Genomic DNA, 15730 nt, shown 5'->3' on the forward strand with positions numbered 1-15730 from the left:
TTCCCTGACCGGGAATCGAACCCGGGCCGCGGCGGTGAGAGCGCCGAATCCTAACCACTAGACCACCAGGGAGCGTCCGCCTCTACCCGCTGCTCCTGCTCGACCCATAGCACCCGCTCGGCGCCACCTTGGCGCCAAGACCCGGCCTTTCCAAGTCCAGCCACGCGCCGCCCCTGGCAATCCACGTGGCCTCCCGTCCGTCCTGCTTGCAGCACCCTCACAACACCGCGCGCCTGCTTCTCGCACACACAAGAAGAGCCGCCTGGGCCAGCTAGCTCCCTGCTCCCAGCTCTCCCTCACAGGCCCTCGGCCGGCCGCCCGCAGAGCCCGGCAAAAGGTCAGCCCGCTGCGTTGGCCGGGAATCGAACCCGGGTCAACTGCTTGGAAGGCAGCTATGCTCACCACTATACCACCAACGCTGCACAGCCCGGGCCGCCCCGAGACGCCGGCACCGGGCTCGCCCGAGCGCGCTCTCGTCGCCGCCTCCTCCTGCTCCTCCTCCTCCTCCTCCGACTCCTTCTCTGACGACTCCTCCTCCTTCTCCTCCTCCTCCTGCTCCCCTTTCTCTTCCTCGTTCTCCTCCTCCTCCTCAGCCGCAGCCGCCGCTTGGAGCAGCCCTGCCCCGACGCCCCAACGGCCGGCAGCTCTGTGGTGGCACAGGCGCCACCAAGGCCCCCCGGCGCCCCACCCGCGCCGGCCCTACGAAGCTGCCCTAGGACACCCGCCCGACGGCCTCAGGGGGGCGCTCTCGCTGCCTTGCTGCTCCGGGTCCCTGGGCTCCACGCCGCGGCCCGCCCCCGCCCCGGGGGTACGCGTCTTCCAGACCCCGGCTCGCCAGAGCCCTTCTCCACCGGGCGCCTGGGCCAGGCCACTTCCCGCACCGACAGGGGACGCCACTCATCCGCCTCCCACCCGTCCCGGCCGCTGTGCACCTATGCCGCTGTGCATAAGTGCAGCCTTGCGTCGCGACGCAAGGAGCCTCCTGCGACAGCCACTTTGGGCGGGCCGCAATGTCATCGAGAGCTTGTGGGGTCCAGAGGAGGCCCTCGCTCTGCCGTGGCAACTGAGCGCCCGGCGAGGAGGAAGGGCTGAAGGGCTGGAGGCGGTCGACGGTGTGCAGGCTGGGCACGCGCTGGCGTCCAGCGCCTCGCTGGAGGGCGGAGGGCGGAGAAGAAGGGCCCTTGGGAGCCAGGCGGCAGGACAGAGAGCGGCGCCAGCCACCAAAAGAGGGCGTGTTGCCTCCCCGTCGGGGAATCGAACCCCGGTCTCCCGCGTGACAGGCGGGGATACTCACCACTATACTAACGAGGACGGCGGCCACCGCCCCCGCGCCCGGGCCGCTCTCGGGCTGCCTGCCGACGCCTCCCCCTGCCCTCCGGCCCCCTGCCCACCACGGGCGCCCGGCACGTGCCCGACCCGACCCGACCCGACCCAACGCCACACCAACCGCGTCCTCCAAAGCAGCAGCCCCCGACCCCGACGGGGACCCGGCCCCGCGGGCCGCTGAAAACTCCCAGTGCGCGCTGCCTATTGCCTCCAACGCGGGCATCGCGCCGGGAGGAGGGGGCCCTGAGACCGAAAGCAAGGCTGCGAGGAGGGCGTGGGCGCGCGCCTGGCCATGGCCGGCGAGGAGAGGCGCGGGTGGGGGCCGGCGGCAGGGGCTGGCCCGACGCGGCCCGGCTCCGTCCGGGGCCAGGGGTGGGCGAGGGCGCCACCGCGGCGGAGCCAGGCGCGCCGTCTGGCCTTGCTCCCCGTCGGCCGCCGCGCGCCCGCTCCGTCGCTCAGCCACACGGCCGCGCGCCTGGCGCGGAGCACCGCGTCCCGCCAAGGGCACCGGCGTTCGCGTCGCGTCGCGTCGGGTCCCAGCCAGCCGAGCGGCCACGCGCACGCCCAGGCCCGCCGTCAGGATGGCCGAGCGGTCTAAGGCGCTGCGTTCAGGTCGCAGTCTCCCCTGGAGGCGTGGGTTCGAATCCCACTCCTGACAAGCCAGCCTTTTGGCCCGCCCGGCAAACGCACCCGGCCCTGTCTATGGCAGCGCTTTACTGCCTTCCAGTCCGTTCGCGCCTGGCACTCTTGCGGCCTCTCCAAACTCCGGCCCGGACATCCACGCCTCTCAGACGCGGAACCTTCTCAGCCATGGCCGCGGGCCCGGCAGAAACGGCCCGCTAGGAACCCTCCAGCGACGGGCTTTCCGGACAAACGCCCTCCCCGCCACTTGCTACGCCCCCTCCTACCTGCACCCACACCAGGAAACCCTTCAGTCCTTCGCAGCACATCTTTCCTCACCTGCTTGCGGCTGCTGCTGCTGCTGGTCTTCCTGCCTGCCTGCCTGCCTGCCTGCCTGCCTGCCTGCCTGCCTTCGTCCCTCCCCCTCCCCCTCCCCCTCCCCCTCCCCCGCTCCACCCCGCCCCCAGCGCCACACGCAGAACGGCCGCGTGTGGAAAGCCCTCCACGTCTCGCCCACCCTCCGACTTCTGCCTGGCGAACAGCGGACTCGTTCTCACAGCCTTTCTTGCACTTCCGCCACCAGCAGCTCTCCCTCTTTCCAACATCCTGTCCTTCCCGCCAGCCCCAACGGCCCGCCTGCCCATTCCATTCCCTCCACGCCGCCGACACCGTGTTGCCGGCCTGTGGTGCGGGCCCTCGGTGCTTTTTCGCCTTGGGACCCTGGCCGGACCACACCTGCCTGCCTGCCTGCCTGCCTGCCTGCCGGGCCGCGTGCAGCCCAGCCTCCTGCTGGCCAGCCCACAGGGGGCCCTCCCTGCACGGGGCCTGGCGCAGGAGTCGCTCCCGGGAACGGTGCTCAGGTGAGTAGTGAGCGGAAGCCCTGGATGCCCTGTCACCCACCACAGACGTCCGGCCCCCAGCACGAGCCACCCACCTCGGCGCCACAATGCAAGTCCGTCGGGGAAGCCGCTGCTCCGGCCGGACCCAACCACACCCTGGCGCGCTCCGTCCGTCACCGGGCTGTCCGCGAACAAGCAGGCCGTCTGCCAAAGGGCTTCTCCTCACAACCAACGCAGCAGAGCGGGACCCCGCGGGAGGTGGGGGTGGGGCAGAGCGCAGAGGCGAGGCTCAGACACCTTTGGTCTTTTGGCCTGAGCGCCGTTCGGCGACGGCGACGGCGGCGGCAGCGGAGGTGCCCGGTGTCCATCTCCCTCGCTCGCGGTCCCTGCACAGCCCCGAGCTCCGATCCCTGCCCCCGCCCGCCCTCGCACGCCCCGCACCAGCAAGAAAGCCAGCCGCCAGAGGGACTGTGCGTCGGGGCCGGGCGGCGGCTGAGAGGAACGTCGGTGCTCAGCCGCAGCTTCGGGCGCGGGCCAGGCCGCTTCGGCTCCTGGCTTCCTCTGGCCACACCGACAGTCTCGCGGCGGCCGCGGACAGCAGAGAAAGCTCAGGACGGGCCGAGCCCGCCTGCGTCCCTCCGTCCCTCGGTGCTTCCGACCGCCTCGCGCCCTGGGGTCGCCAGCGTGCCCGGAGCCTCTCATTCAGGTGGCCCGTCGGTCTCCTGCTCAAATGGAGCACGTGCCCACGGGGCGAGCAGTGACCAGGGTCCGGCGGTTGGCGGCGAGCGCCGCTGGGGCAGCGTTGGGCGCCGCTGGGACAGCGGCGGGCGCCGGCGGCCATAGGTGCATGGGTGGTTCAGTGGTAGAATTCTCGCCTGCCACGCGGGAGGCCCGGGTTCGATTCCCGGCCCATGCAGCCGCAGCGCCCCCTTTTGGTTCCCGCAGCCCCAAAGCGGAGCTGGGCTTCCCCGCTGCCACACTCAAGGCACCGGTCCTGCAACGGCTCGCTCACCACCGCACCTTCCGGCCCCTGTCCTTCCCACGCCGACGCCCCCACCCCACACACACCCGGGAGCCAGGCCTCCAGGACCCGACACCTTGCGGGCTCAGCCACTCTTGCGCCCAGACCCCTTCCTTGGCCTTCTTCCCTTCCTCACCCCGACCCCGCTTGTGTCACGCTTTTCACTGGAAGGAGCACCCCACACTGGCACCCGCACGGCCCAACCTCTTCACCTTTCGCCTCGTGTCCAAGCTCTCTGCCTCACTCTGCCCCCACTCCGAAAATCATACTATGTTTGCACGACCAGGAGCAAGGAAGTTGCCACCTCTGCGAGTGATACATCCCATTTTCCTGGAGAGTCCCCAAAGCGTTCACGTGCACGAGGAGTTCCAAAGAAGTCCACACTGTCATCGCAGACTGCCCTCTAGATTCACGTTTGGACCCTCAACAGAAATACGTTTCCAACACCGGCCCGCTCCTCCACCGCTACTGCCCCCACCACCATCGGCACGACAAACACCACCCCGTCCCCTGAACCTCTGCTCCCACCAACAGCATCAGCCCTCGGGACAGCACCGCCAGCACCACCGCCTCAGCCTCCAGCCTACTGCCACAAACACCACCCTCCTACCTCCAATCTCCCCACTTTTCCCCCGATCCTTTCCACATCCTACGTTGTCAAGGATCCTGCCCTTGCCTCTGTCCCGTTGCCCTCCTTTGTTCCCCCTTCGTCGTCTTCTCCTTTTCGTAGCAGCGTGGTTGGTTTACAACAGCGTGTTACTTTCAGGTGTACAGCAAAGTGATTCCGTTATATGTCCTTTTCCGGCTTATTTTCCATTCATTATACGTTATCACGACATGTGAATACAGTTCCCTGCGCTGTACAGTAAATCCTTGTTGCTTATGTGCTTTATGTATAGTATTTCCTCTCTGTTAATCGCAGCTCCGGATTTTTCCCCGCCCTACGCTTTCCCCTTGGCTAACGAACAGTGTCTTTTCTATGTCTGTGAGTCTGTTTCTCTTTGGCACATACATTCGTTTGTAGTACGGTTTACGTGCCACATGTCGTTGTGCTTCTCTGCCTGACTCACGTCGCTAAGTGTAATATACTTTGGTCCCTCCTTATTGGTGCAAATGGCAATATCTCACTCTTTTGAATGGCTGAGTAGTATTCCACGGTACATATATACCACGTCTTCCTGTGCCAGCCATCGGTTGATGGGCACTTGGGTTTTGTCCATGTCTTGGCTGTGGCCCGTAGGGCTGCTGTGAACATGGGGGTGCATGGATCTCTTCAAATGACCGTTTCTCTCCCCTGCCGACGTGTACCCACGATGGGGATTGCTGGATCGTGTGAGAGCTCATATTTCACCTATTTTTTTTAGTGTGTTGTTTTTATTTATGCATTTGATATTTATCTTTCCATTTACTTACTTACCTATAAGAACTAGTAGCTGTAATTTTGGAAGAAAAGTTGATTAACAATATTGAGTTCGTTTCAGGTGCACAGCAAAGCGGATACTGTTTTCCATGTCTAATGTTGTTTCACATTGCTTTCCATTATAGCTTACTACAGGATACTGAATAGCATCCCCTGTGTTCTACTGGAAATCCTTGTTGCGTATGTCTTTTATATGAAGTACGGTGTATCTGTTCATCGCAGCTCCTAACTTATGTCTCCACCCCTCCCTTTCTCCTCGGGTAACCATCAGTGTGTTTTCTATGCCTGTGAGTCTGTTTCTCTTTGGCACATACGTTCTTTTCTACTATGTTTTAGATTTAGATTGCACGTATCTTTGTGCTTCTCTGTCAGACTTACTTCACTAAGTGTAATATTCTCTAGGACCATCCTCATTGTGGCAAATGGCCATATTTCATTTTCGGAAATGGCTGAGGAATATTCCACAGTACATATATACCACATCTTTTTCCGTCAGCCAACCGTTGATGGGCACATGGGTTTCTCCTCTGTCTTGGCTGTGGCACGTAGTGCTGCTACAAACACGGGGGTGCGTGGATCTCTTCAAACAACGGTTTTTCCCTTTGGCGGATGTGTACCCACGATGGGGATTGCTGGATCATCCGATGGCTCATGTTTCTCCTATTTATTTTGTTCGTTGCTTTTATTTATTTATTTACTTACTTACTTTCAACTAGTGGTACTTGTGGTTTAGGGAGAAGAGTTGATTACCAATATTGAGTTAGCTTCAGGTGTACAGCAAGGGGATACTGTTTTCCATGTTTAATATTCTTTCAGATTGATTTCCAGTATAGGTTAGTGCAGGATATTGAATATCATTCCCTGTGTTATTCTGTAAATCCTTGTTGCTTATCTCCTTGATATGAAGTACTGTGTGTCTGTTCATCGAGCTCCTAATTCATCCCTCCACCCCTCCTTTTTCTCCTCGGGTAACCATCACTGTGTTTCCTAGGTCTGTGAGTCTGTTTCTCTTTGGCACATACATTCATTGGTAGTACTTTTGAGAGTCCACCTATCTTTTGCTTCTCTGTCGGACCTACTTCACTAAGTGTAATATTCTCTGGGAGCATTCTTGTTGCAGCAAATGGCAATATTTCATTCTTTTTCATTAATGGCTGAGTAATACCGCATAGTACACATATACCACCTCCTCTTGTACTAGCCACCCGTCGATGGGCACTTGGGTTTTCTTGCATGTCTTGGCTAGTGCAAATAGTGCCGCGGTGAACACGGAGGTGCTTGTGCCTTTTTGAACCCTTGTTTCATCGTTTCCGGGTACGTACCCAGGAGTGGGATTGCGGGATCAGACGGGACCTCTCCTTTGGCCTCCTTCAACCTCAACCCCTCCTCCCCCCACCCCCGCCGCTACACACACCTGAGACTGGATGGCTTCTCCCGATGAGAGGTGATGTATGTCTCTGGGGCAGTAGAATGCCCCCACCCCATTCGGACCCCGCCTAGCCCCCGTGGCGCGCTCCGTTTCTCTTGTTCTCCTTCCTGCCTGCCTCCTACCCACCGTCCCCAGTCCCAACCCATTGCTTAGCCTGACCACCTCGCCGCACAGCACACCGGTCTGGGGCGCTCACCCGCCACCCCACCGCGAAGGGGTCCTCTCCCACCATCTTCCTCGGCCCACAGCCCACTCACACACCCCGCCCTTCCCCCCAGCCTGCAGGCTCGGACCCCTCTCCCCGCCACCTTCCCCTTGTATCCCAGGCCCGACTGTCACATGTCCTGCCCGGAAGTCTCACTTCCGCCGGCGCTCCTCAGACCCACTCCTACTCCAGGCCCACCCGCACACACGTGCCGGGCCAGGTGCCGCCATCACCCCCAAGCTTCTGCTGAGCCCCTGCCTGAGTGGCCAGCTGCTCTCCCGGGCCAGGTTTCCGCCAGGCCAACACCTCCCGCTCCTGCCCGGGCTCCAGCCACACACCACAGGCCCTTCCTCGCACCTCCCAGCACGCGGCCCACCGCCGCCCCCTCTCCATGGGGTCGTTCTGCTCCGTTCCCTAACCCGCGTGGGGTGGCCACCGACCACGGCCACAAACACCTTCATCCCACACTGTCAGCCACCCCCAAGGCGCCGGCGCGGGCGTTCAGGAAGCCTGCTGCGGTGGTTCGAAGCACCCGTCTGCCCACCGGTGCTCCTTTCCACGGGGGATCCGGCGCTGTCAGAAGGCACCGCGTGTGACACCGCCGTCGCCGTCGGCGCCGCCGCCGCTGTCGCCGTGGGGAGAAGCAGTGCCGCTGGAGAGTCCAAACACAGGCGGGGCCGTTTGCTCGTGGCCACAGCCTCGGCGGGGAGAGGCGCTGCCCCGGCCACTCGTGTTTGGGGCTGAGGCAAGCGTCCGAAAAGGAAGACGCGGGACGTCGAAGGCCTCGAGTGGGCGCGCGCCAGTGCGGCCAAAAGGTTGGGCCGGGGAGGGAGGGTGGAGGTCGCCTGGCAGGGCCTGGGCTGGAGGTGCAGGGCGCCGGGCGGCTGTTGTCGGGGCGCGGCGCCGAGGCCCCGGAGCACGGGTGGCCTAAAAGTGGGATGTGGACGGTGGGAGGTAGAGAGGAAGAAGAAGGGCTTCCCTGACCGGGAATCGAACCCGGGCCGCGGCGGTGAGAGCGCCGAATCCTAACCACTAGACCACCAGGGAGCGTCCGCCTCTACCCGCTGCTCCTGCTCGACCCATAGCACCCGCTCGGCGCCACCTTGGCGCCAAGACCCGGCCTTTCCAAGTCCAGCCACGCGCCGCCCCTGGCAATCCACGTGGCCTCCCGTCCGTCCTGCTTGCAGCACCCTCACAACACCGCGCGCCTGCTTCTCGCACACACAAGAAGAGCCGCCTGGGCCAGGTAGCTCCCTGCTCCCAGCTCTCCCTCACAGGCCCTCGGCCGGCCGCCCGCAGAGCCCGGCAAAAGGTCAGCCCGCTGCGTTGGCCGGGAATCGAACCCGGGTCAACTGCTTGGAAGGCAGCTATGCTCACCACTATACCACCAACGCTGCACAGCCCGGGCCGCCCCGAGACGCCGGCACCGGGCTCGCCCGAGCGCGCTCTCGTCGCCGCCTCCTCCTGCTCCTCCTCCTCCTCCTCCGACTCCTTCTCTGACGACTCCTCCTCCTTCTCCTCCTCCTCCTGCTCCCCTTTCTCTTCCTCGTTCTCCTCCTCCTCCTCAGCCGCAGCCGCCGCTTGGAGCAGCCCTGCCCCGACGCCCCAACGGCCGGCAGCTCTGTGGTGGCACAGGCGCCACCAAGGCCCCCCGGCGCCCCACCCGCGCCGGCCCTACGAAGCTGCCCTAGGACACCCGCCCGACGGCCTCAGGGGGGCGCTCTCGCTGCCTTGCTGCTCCGGGTCCCTGGGCTCCACGCCGCGGCCCGCCCCCGCCCCGGGGGTACGCGTCTTCCAGACCCCGGCTCGCCAGAGCCCTTCTCCACCGGGCGCCTGGGCCAGGCCACTTCCCGCACCGACAGGGGACGCCACTCATCCGCCTCCCACCCGTCCCGGCCGCTGTGCACCTATGCCGCTGTGCATAAGTGCAGCCTTGCGTCGCGACGCAAGGAGCCTCCTGCGACAGCCACTTTGGGCGGGCCGCAATGTCATCGAGAGCTTGTGGGGTCCAGAGGAGGCCCTCGCTCTGCCGTGGCAACTGAGCGCCCGGCGAGGAGGAAGGGCTGAAGGGCTGGAGGCGGTCGACGGTGTGCAGGCTGGGCACGCGCTGGCGTCCAGCGCCTCGCTGGAGGGCGGAGGGCGGAGAAGAAGGGCCCTTGGGAGCCAGGCGGCAGGACAGAGAGCGGCGCCAGCCACCAAAAGAGGGCGTGTTGCCTCCCCGTCGGGGAATCGAACCCCGGTCTCCCGCGTGACAGGCGGGGATACTCACCACTATACTAACGAGGACGGCGGCCACCGCCCCCGCGCCCGGGCCGCTCTCGGGCTGCCTGCCGACGCCTCCCCCTGCCCTCCGGCCCCCTGCCCACCACGGGCGCCCGGCACGTGCCCGACCCGACCCGACCCGACCCAACGCCACACCAACCGCGTCCTCCAAAGCAGCAGCCCCCGACCCCGACGGGGACCCGGCCCCGCGGGCTGCTGAAAACTCCCAGTGCGCGCTGCCTATTGCCTCCAACGCGGGCATCGCGCCGGGAGGAGGGGGCCCTGAGACCGAAAGCAAGGCTGCGAGGAGGGCGTGGGCGCGCGCCTGGCCATGGCCGGCGAGGAGAGGCGCGGGTGGGGGCCGGCGGCAGGGGCTGGCCCGACGCGGCCCGGCTCCGTCCGGGGCCAGGGGTGGGCGAGGGCGCCACCGCGGCGGAGCCAGGCGCGCCGTCTGGCCTTGCTCCCCGTCGGCCGCCGCGCGCCCGCTCCGTCGCTCAGCCACACGGCCGCGCGCCTGGCGCGGAGCACCGCGTCCCGCCAAGGGCACCGGCGTTCGCGTCGCGTCGCGCCGGGTCCCAGCCAGCCGAGCGGCCACGCGCACGCCCAGGCCCGCCGTCAGGATGGCCGAGCGGTCTAAGGCGCTGCGTTCAGGTCGCAGTCTCCCCTGGAGGCGTGGGTTCGAATCCCACTCCTGACAAGCCAGCCTTTTGGCCCGCCCGGCAAACGCACCCGGCCCTGTCTATGGCAGCGCTTTACTGCCTTCCAGTCCGTTCGCGCCTGGCACTCTTGCGGCCTCTCCAAACTCCGGCCCGGACATCCACGCCTCTCAGACGCGGAACCTTCTCAGCCATGGCCGCGGGCCCGGCAGAAACGGCCCGCTAGGAACCCTCCAGCGACGGGCTTTCCGGACAAACGCCCTCCCCGCCACTTGCTACGCCCCCTCCTACCTGCACCCACACCAGGAAACCCTTCAGTCCTTCGCAGCACATCTTTCCTCACCTGCTTGCGGCTGCTGCTGCTGCTGGTCTTCCTGCCTGCCTGCCTGCCTGCCTGCCTGCCTGCCTTCGTCCCTCCCCCTCCCCCTCCCCCGCTCCACCCCGCCCCCAGCGCCACACGCAGAACGGCCGCGTGTGGAAAGCCCTCCACGTCTCGCCCACCCTCCGACTTCTGCCTGGCGAACAGCGGACTCGTTCTCACAGCCTTTCTTGCACTTCCGCCACCAGCAGCTCTCCCTCTTTCCAACATCCTGTCCTTCCCGCCAGCCCCAACGGCCCGCCTGCCCATTCCATTCCCTCCACGCCGCCGACACCGTGTTGCCGGCCTGTGGTGCGGGCCCTCGGCGCTTTTTCGCCTTGGGACCCTGGCCGGACCACACCTGCCTGCCTGCCTGCCTGCCGGGCCGCGTGCAGCCCAGCCTCCTGCTGGCCAGCCCACAGGGGGCCCTCCCTGCACGGGGCCTGGCGCAGGAGTCGCTCCCGGGAACGGTGCTCAGGTGAGTAGTGAGCGGAAGCCCTGGATGCCCTGTCACCCACCACAGACGTCCGGCCCCCAGCACGAGCCACCCACCTCGGCGCCACAGTGCAAGTCCGTCGGGGAAGCCGCTGCTCCGGCCGGACCCAACCACACCCTGGCGCGCTCCGTCCGTCACCGGGCTGTCCGCGAACAAGCAGGCCGTCTGCCAAAGGGCTTCTCCTCACAACCAACGCAGCAGAGCGGGACCCCGCGGGAGGTGGGGGTGGGGCAGAGCGCAGAGGCGAGGCTCAGACACCTTTGGTCTTTTGGCCTGAGCGCCGTTCGGCGACGGCGACGGCGGCGGCAGCGGAGGTGCCCGGTGTCCATCTCCCTCGCTCGCGGTCCCTGCACAGCCCCGAGCTCCGATCCCTGCCCCCGCCCGCCCTCGCACGCCCCGCACCAGCAAGAAAGCCAGCCGCCAGAGGGACTGTGCGTCGGGGCCGGGCGGCGGCTGAGAGGAACGTCGGTGCTCAGCCGCAGCTTCGGGCGCGGGCCAGGCCGCTTCGGCTCCTGGCTTCCTCTGGCCACACCGACAGTCTCGCGGCGGCCGCGGACAGCAGAGAAAGCTCAGGACGGGCCGAGCCCGCCTGCGTCCCTCCGTCCCTCGGTGCTTCCGACCGCCTCGCGCCCTGGGGTCGCCAGCGTGCCCGGAGCCTCTCATTCAGGTGGCCCGTCGGTCTCCTGCTCAAATGGAGCACGTGCCCACGGGGCGAGCAGTGACCAGGGTCCGGCGGTTGGCGGCGAGCGCCGCTGGGGCAGCGTTGGGCGCCGCTGGGACAGCGGCGGGCGCCGGCGGCCATAGGTGCATGGGTGGTTCAGTGGTAGAATTCTCGCCTGCCACGCGGGAGGCCCGGGTTCGATTCCCGGCCCATGCAGCCGCAGCGCCCCCTTTTGGTTCCCGCAGCCCCAAAGCGGAGCTGGGCTTCCCCGCTGCCACACCCAAGGCACCGGTCCTGCAACGGCTCGCTCACCACCGCACCTTCCGGCCCCTGTCCTTCCCACGCCGACGCCCCCACCCCACACACACCCGGGAGCCAGGCCTCCAGGACCCGACACCTTGCGGGCTCAGCCACTCTTGCGCCCAGACCCCTTCCTTGGCCTTCTTCCCTTCCTCACCCCGACCCCGCTTGTGTCACGCTTTTCACTGGAAGGAGCACCCCACACTGGCACCCGCACGGCCCAACCTCTTCACCTTTCGCCTCGTGTCCAAGCTCTCTGCCTCACTCTGCCCCCACTCCGAAAATCATACTATGTTTGCACGACCAGGAGCAAGGAAGTTGCCACCTCTGCGAGTGATACATCCCATTTTCCTGGAGAGTCCCCAAAGCGTTCACGTGCACGAGGAGTTCCAAAGAAGTCCACACTGTCATCGCAGACTGCCCTCTAGATTCACGTTTGGACCCTCAACAGAAATACGTTTCCAACACCGGCCCGCTCCTCCACCGCTACTGCCCCCACCACCATCGGCACGACAAACACCACCCCGTCCCCTGAACCTCTGCTCCCACCAACAGCATCAGCCCTCGGGACAGCACCGCCAGCACCACCGCCTCAGCCTCCAGCCTACTGCCACAAACACCACCCTCCTACCTCCAATCTCCCCACTTTTCCCCCGATCCTTTCCACATCCTACGTTGTCAAGGATCCTGCCCTTGCCTCTGTCCCGTTGCCCTCCTTTGTTCCCCCTTCGTCGTCTTCTCCTTTTCGTAGCAGCGTGGTTGGTTTACAACAGCGTGTTACTTTCAGGTGTACAGCAAAGTGATTCCGTTATATGTCCTTTTCCGGCTTATTTTCCATTCATTATACGTTATCACGACATGTGAATACAGTTCCCTGCGCTGTACAGTAAATCCTTGTTGCTTATGTGCTTTATGTATAGTATTTCCTCTCTGTTAATCGCAGCTCCGGATTTTTCCCCGCCCTACGCTTTCCCCTTGGCTAACGAACAGTGTCTTTTCTATGTCTGTGAGTCTGTTTCTCTTTGGCACATACATTCGTTTGTAGTACGGTTTACGTGCCACATGTCGTTGTGCTTCTCTGCCTGACTCACGTCGCTAAGTGTAATATACTTTGGTCCCTCCTTATTGGTGCAAATGGCAATATCTCACTCTTTTGAATGGCTGAGTAGTATTCCACGGTACATATATACCACGTCTTCCTGTGCCAGCCATCGGTTGATGGGCACTTGGGTTTTGTCCATGTCTTGGCTGTGGCCCGTAGGGCTGCTGTGAACATGGGGGTGCATGGATCTCTTCAAATGACCGTTTCTCTCCCCTGCCGACGTGTACCCACGATGGGGATTGCTGGATCGTGTGAGAGCTCATATTTCACCTATTTTTTTTAGTGTGTTGTTTTTATTTATGCATTTGATATTTATCTTTCCATTTACTTACTTACCTATAAGAACTAGTAGCTGTAATTTTGGAAGAAAAGTTGATTAACAATATTGAGTTCGTTTCAGGTGCACAGCAAAGCGGATACTGTTTTCCATGTCTAATGTTGTTTCACATTGCTTTCCATTATAGCTTACTACAGGATACTGAATAGCATCCCCTGTGTTCTACTGGAAATCCTTGTTGCGTATGTCTTTTATATGAAGTACGGTGTATCTGTTCATCGCAGCTCCTAACTTATGTCTCCACCCCTCCCTTTCTCCTCGGGTAACCATCAGTGTGTTTTCTATGCCTGTGAGTCTGTTTCTCTTTGGCACATACGTTCTTTTCTACTATGTTTTAGATTTAGATTGCACGTATCTTTGTGCTTCTCTGTCAGACTTACTTCACTAAGTGTAATATTCTCTAGGACCATCCTCATTGTGGCAAATGGCCATATTTCATTTTCGGAAATGGCTGAGGAATATTCCACAGTACATATATACCACATCTTTTTCCGTCAGCCAACCGTTGATGGGCACATGGGTTTCTCCTCTGTCTTGGCTGTGGCACGTAGTGCTGCTACAAACACGGGGGTGCGTGGATCTCTTCAAACAACGGTTTTTCCCTTTGGCGGATGTGTACCCACGATGGGGATTGCTGGATCATCCGATGGCTCATGTTTCTCCTATTTATTTTGTTCGTTGCTTTTATTTATTTATTTACTTACTTACTTTCAACTAGTGGTACTTGTGGTTTAGGGAGAAGAGTTGATTACCAATATTGAGTTAGCTTCAGGTGTACAGCAAGGGGATACTGTTTTCCATGTTTAATATTCTTTCAGATTGATTTCCAGTATAGGTTAGTGCAGGATATTGAATATCATTCCCTGTGTTATTCTGTAAATCCTTGTTGCTTATCTCCTTGATATGAAGTACTGTGTGTCTGTTCATCGAGCTCCTAATTCATCCCTCCACCCCTCCTTTTTCTCCTCGGGTAACCATCACTGTGTTTCCTAGGTCTGTGAGTCTGTTTCTCTTTGGCACATACATTCATTGGTAGTACTTTTGAGAGTCCACCTATCTTTTGCTTCTCTGTCGGACCTACTTCACTAAGTGTAATATTCTCTGGGAGCATTCTTGTTGCAGCAAATGGCAATATTTCATTCTTTTTCATTAATGGCTGAGTAATACCGCATAGTACACATATACCACCTCCTCTTGTACTAGCCACCCGTCGATGGGCACTTGGGTTTTCTTGCATGTCTTGGCTAGTGCAAATAGTGCCGCGGTGAACACGGAGGTGCTTGTGCCTTTTTGAACCCTTGTTTCATCGTTTCCGGGTACGTACCCAGGAGTGGGATTGCGGGATCAGACGGGACCTCTCCTTTGGCCTCCTTCAACCTCAACCCCTCCTCCCCCCACCCCCGCCGCTACACACACCTGAGACTGGATGGCTTCTCCCGATGAGAGGTGATGTATGTCTCTGGGGCAGTAGAATGCCCCCACCCCATTCGGACCCCGCCTAGCCCCCGTGGCGCGCTCCGTTTCTCTTGTTCTCCTTCCTGCCTGCCTCCTACCCACCGTCCCCAGTCCCAACCCATTGCTTAGCCTGACCACCTCGCCGCACAGCACACCGGTCTGGGGCGCTCACCCGCCACCCCACCGCGAAGGGGTCCTCTCCCACCATCTTCCTCGGCCCACAGCCCACTCACACACCCCGCCCTTCCCCCCAGCCTGCAGGCTCGGACCCCTCTCCCCGCCACCTTCCCCTTGTATCCCAGGCCCGACTGTCACATGTCCTGCCCGGAAGTCTCACTTCCGCCGGCGCTCCTCAGACCCACTCCTACTCCAGGCCCACCCGCACACACGTGCCGGGCCAGGTGCCGCCATCACCCCCAAGCTTCTGCTGAGCCCCTGCCTGAGTGGCCAGCTGCTCTCCCGGGCCAGGTTTCCGCCAGGCCAACACCTCCCGCTCCTGCCCGGGCTCCAGCCACACACCACAGGCCCTTCCTCGCACCTCCCAGCACGCGGCCCACCGCCGCCCCCTCTCCATGGGGTCGTTCTGCTCCGTTCCCTAACCCGCGTGGGGTGGCCACCGACCACGGCCACAAACACCTTCATCCCACACTGTCAGCCACCCCCAAGGCGCCGGCGCGGGCGTTCAGGAAGCCTGCTGCGGTGGTTCGAAGCACCCGTCTGCCCACCGGTGCTCCTTTCCACGGGGGATCCGGCGCTGTCAGAAGGCACCGCGTGTGACACCGCCGTCGCCGTCGGCGCCGCCGCCGCTGTCGCCGTGGGGAGAAGCAGTGCCGCTGGAGAGTCCAAACACAGGCGGGGCCGTTTGCTCGTGGCCACAGCCTCGGCGGGGAGAGGCGCTGCCCCGGCCACTCGTGTTTGGGGCTGAGGCAAGCGTCCGAAAAGGAAGACGCGGGACGTCGAAGGCCTCGAGTGGGCGCGCGCCAGTGCGGCCAAAAGGTTGGGCCGGGGAGGGAGGGTGGAGGTCGCCTGGCAGGGCCTGGGCTGGAGGTGCAGGGCGCCGGGCGGCTGTTGTCGGGGCGCGGCGCCGAGGCCCCGGAGCACGGGTGGCCTAAAAGTGGGATGTGGACGGTGGGAGGTAGAGAGGAAGAAGAAGGGCTTCCCTGACCGGGAATCGAACCCGGGCCGCGGCGGTGAGAGCGCCGAATCCTAACCACTAGACCACCAGGGAGCGTCCGCCTCTAC

The 15730-nt window shown here is 62.8% G+C and overlaps 11 non-coding genes across 11 annotated transcripts; 4 read left to right on the plus strand and 7 right to left on the minus strand.

Moving 5' to 3' along the window:
- Nucleotides 1-72, minus strand: TRNAE-CUC (transfer RNA glutamic acid (anticodon CUC)). Its single transcript has one exon. It is a non-coding gene; the product is annotated as a tRNA-Glu (tRNA).
- Nucleotides 73-347: 275 nt separating this feature from the next.
- TRNAG-UCC (transfer RNA glycine (anticodon UCC)) lies at nt 348-419 on the minus strand. Its single transcript has one exon. It is a non-coding gene; the product is annotated as a tRNA-Gly (tRNA).
- An 820-nt stretch (nt 420-1239) lies between these two features.
- TRNAD-GUC (transfer RNA aspartic acid (anticodon GUC)) lies at nt 1240-1311 on the minus strand. The gene has a single exon. It is a non-coding gene; the product is annotated as a tRNA-Asp (tRNA).
- A 590-nt stretch (nt 1312-1901) lies between these two features.
- On the plus strand, nt 1902-1984 carry TRNAL-CAG (transfer RNA leucine (anticodon CAG)). Its single transcript has one exon. It is a non-coding gene; the product is annotated as a tRNA-Leu (tRNA).
- Nucleotides 1985-3631: 1647 nt separating this feature from the next.
- TRNAG-GCC (transfer RNA glycine (anticodon GCC)) lies at nt 3632-3702 on the plus strand. The gene has a single exon. It is a non-coding gene; the product is annotated as a tRNA-Gly (tRNA).
- Nucleotides 3703-7836: 4134 nt separating this feature from the next.
- On the minus strand, nt 7837-7908 carry TRNAE-CUC (transfer RNA glutamic acid (anticodon CUC)). Its single transcript has one exon. It is a non-coding gene; the product is annotated as a tRNA-Glu (tRNA).
- A 275-nt stretch (nt 7909-8183) lies between these two features.
- Nucleotides 8184-8255, minus strand: TRNAG-UCC (transfer RNA glycine (anticodon UCC)). The gene has a single exon. It is a non-coding gene; the product is annotated as a tRNA-Gly (tRNA).
- Nucleotides 8256-9075: 820 nt separating this feature from the next.
- On the minus strand, nt 9076-9147 carry TRNAD-GUC (transfer RNA aspartic acid (anticodon GUC)). Its single transcript has one exon. It is a non-coding gene; the product is annotated as a tRNA-Asp (tRNA).
- A 590-nt stretch (nt 9148-9737) lies between these two features.
- On the plus strand, nt 9738-9820 carry TRNAL-CAG (transfer RNA leucine (anticodon CAG)). The gene has a single exon. It is a non-coding gene; the product is annotated as a tRNA-Leu (tRNA).
- Nucleotides 9821-11439: 1619 nt separating this feature from the next.
- On the plus strand, nt 11440-11510 carry TRNAG-GCC (transfer RNA glycine (anticodon GCC)). The gene has a single exon. It is a non-coding gene; the product is annotated as a tRNA-Gly (tRNA).
- Nucleotides 11511-15644: 4134 nt separating this feature from the next.
- On the minus strand, nt 15645-15716 carry TRNAE-CUC (transfer RNA glutamic acid (anticodon CUC)). The gene has a single exon. It is a non-coding gene; the product is annotated as a tRNA-Glu (tRNA).
- Nucleotides 15717-15730: the final 14 nt, after the last annotated feature.

This window comes from Mesoplodon densirostris, chromosome 2 (genome assembly GCF_025265405.1).
Source record: "Mesoplodon densirostris isolate mMesDen1 chromosome 2, mMesDen1 primary haplotype, whole genome shotgun sequence".
Classification (NCBI taxonomy): Eukaryota; Metazoa; Chordata; class Mammalia; order Artiodactyla; family Ziphiidae; genus Mesoplodon; species Mesoplodon densirostris.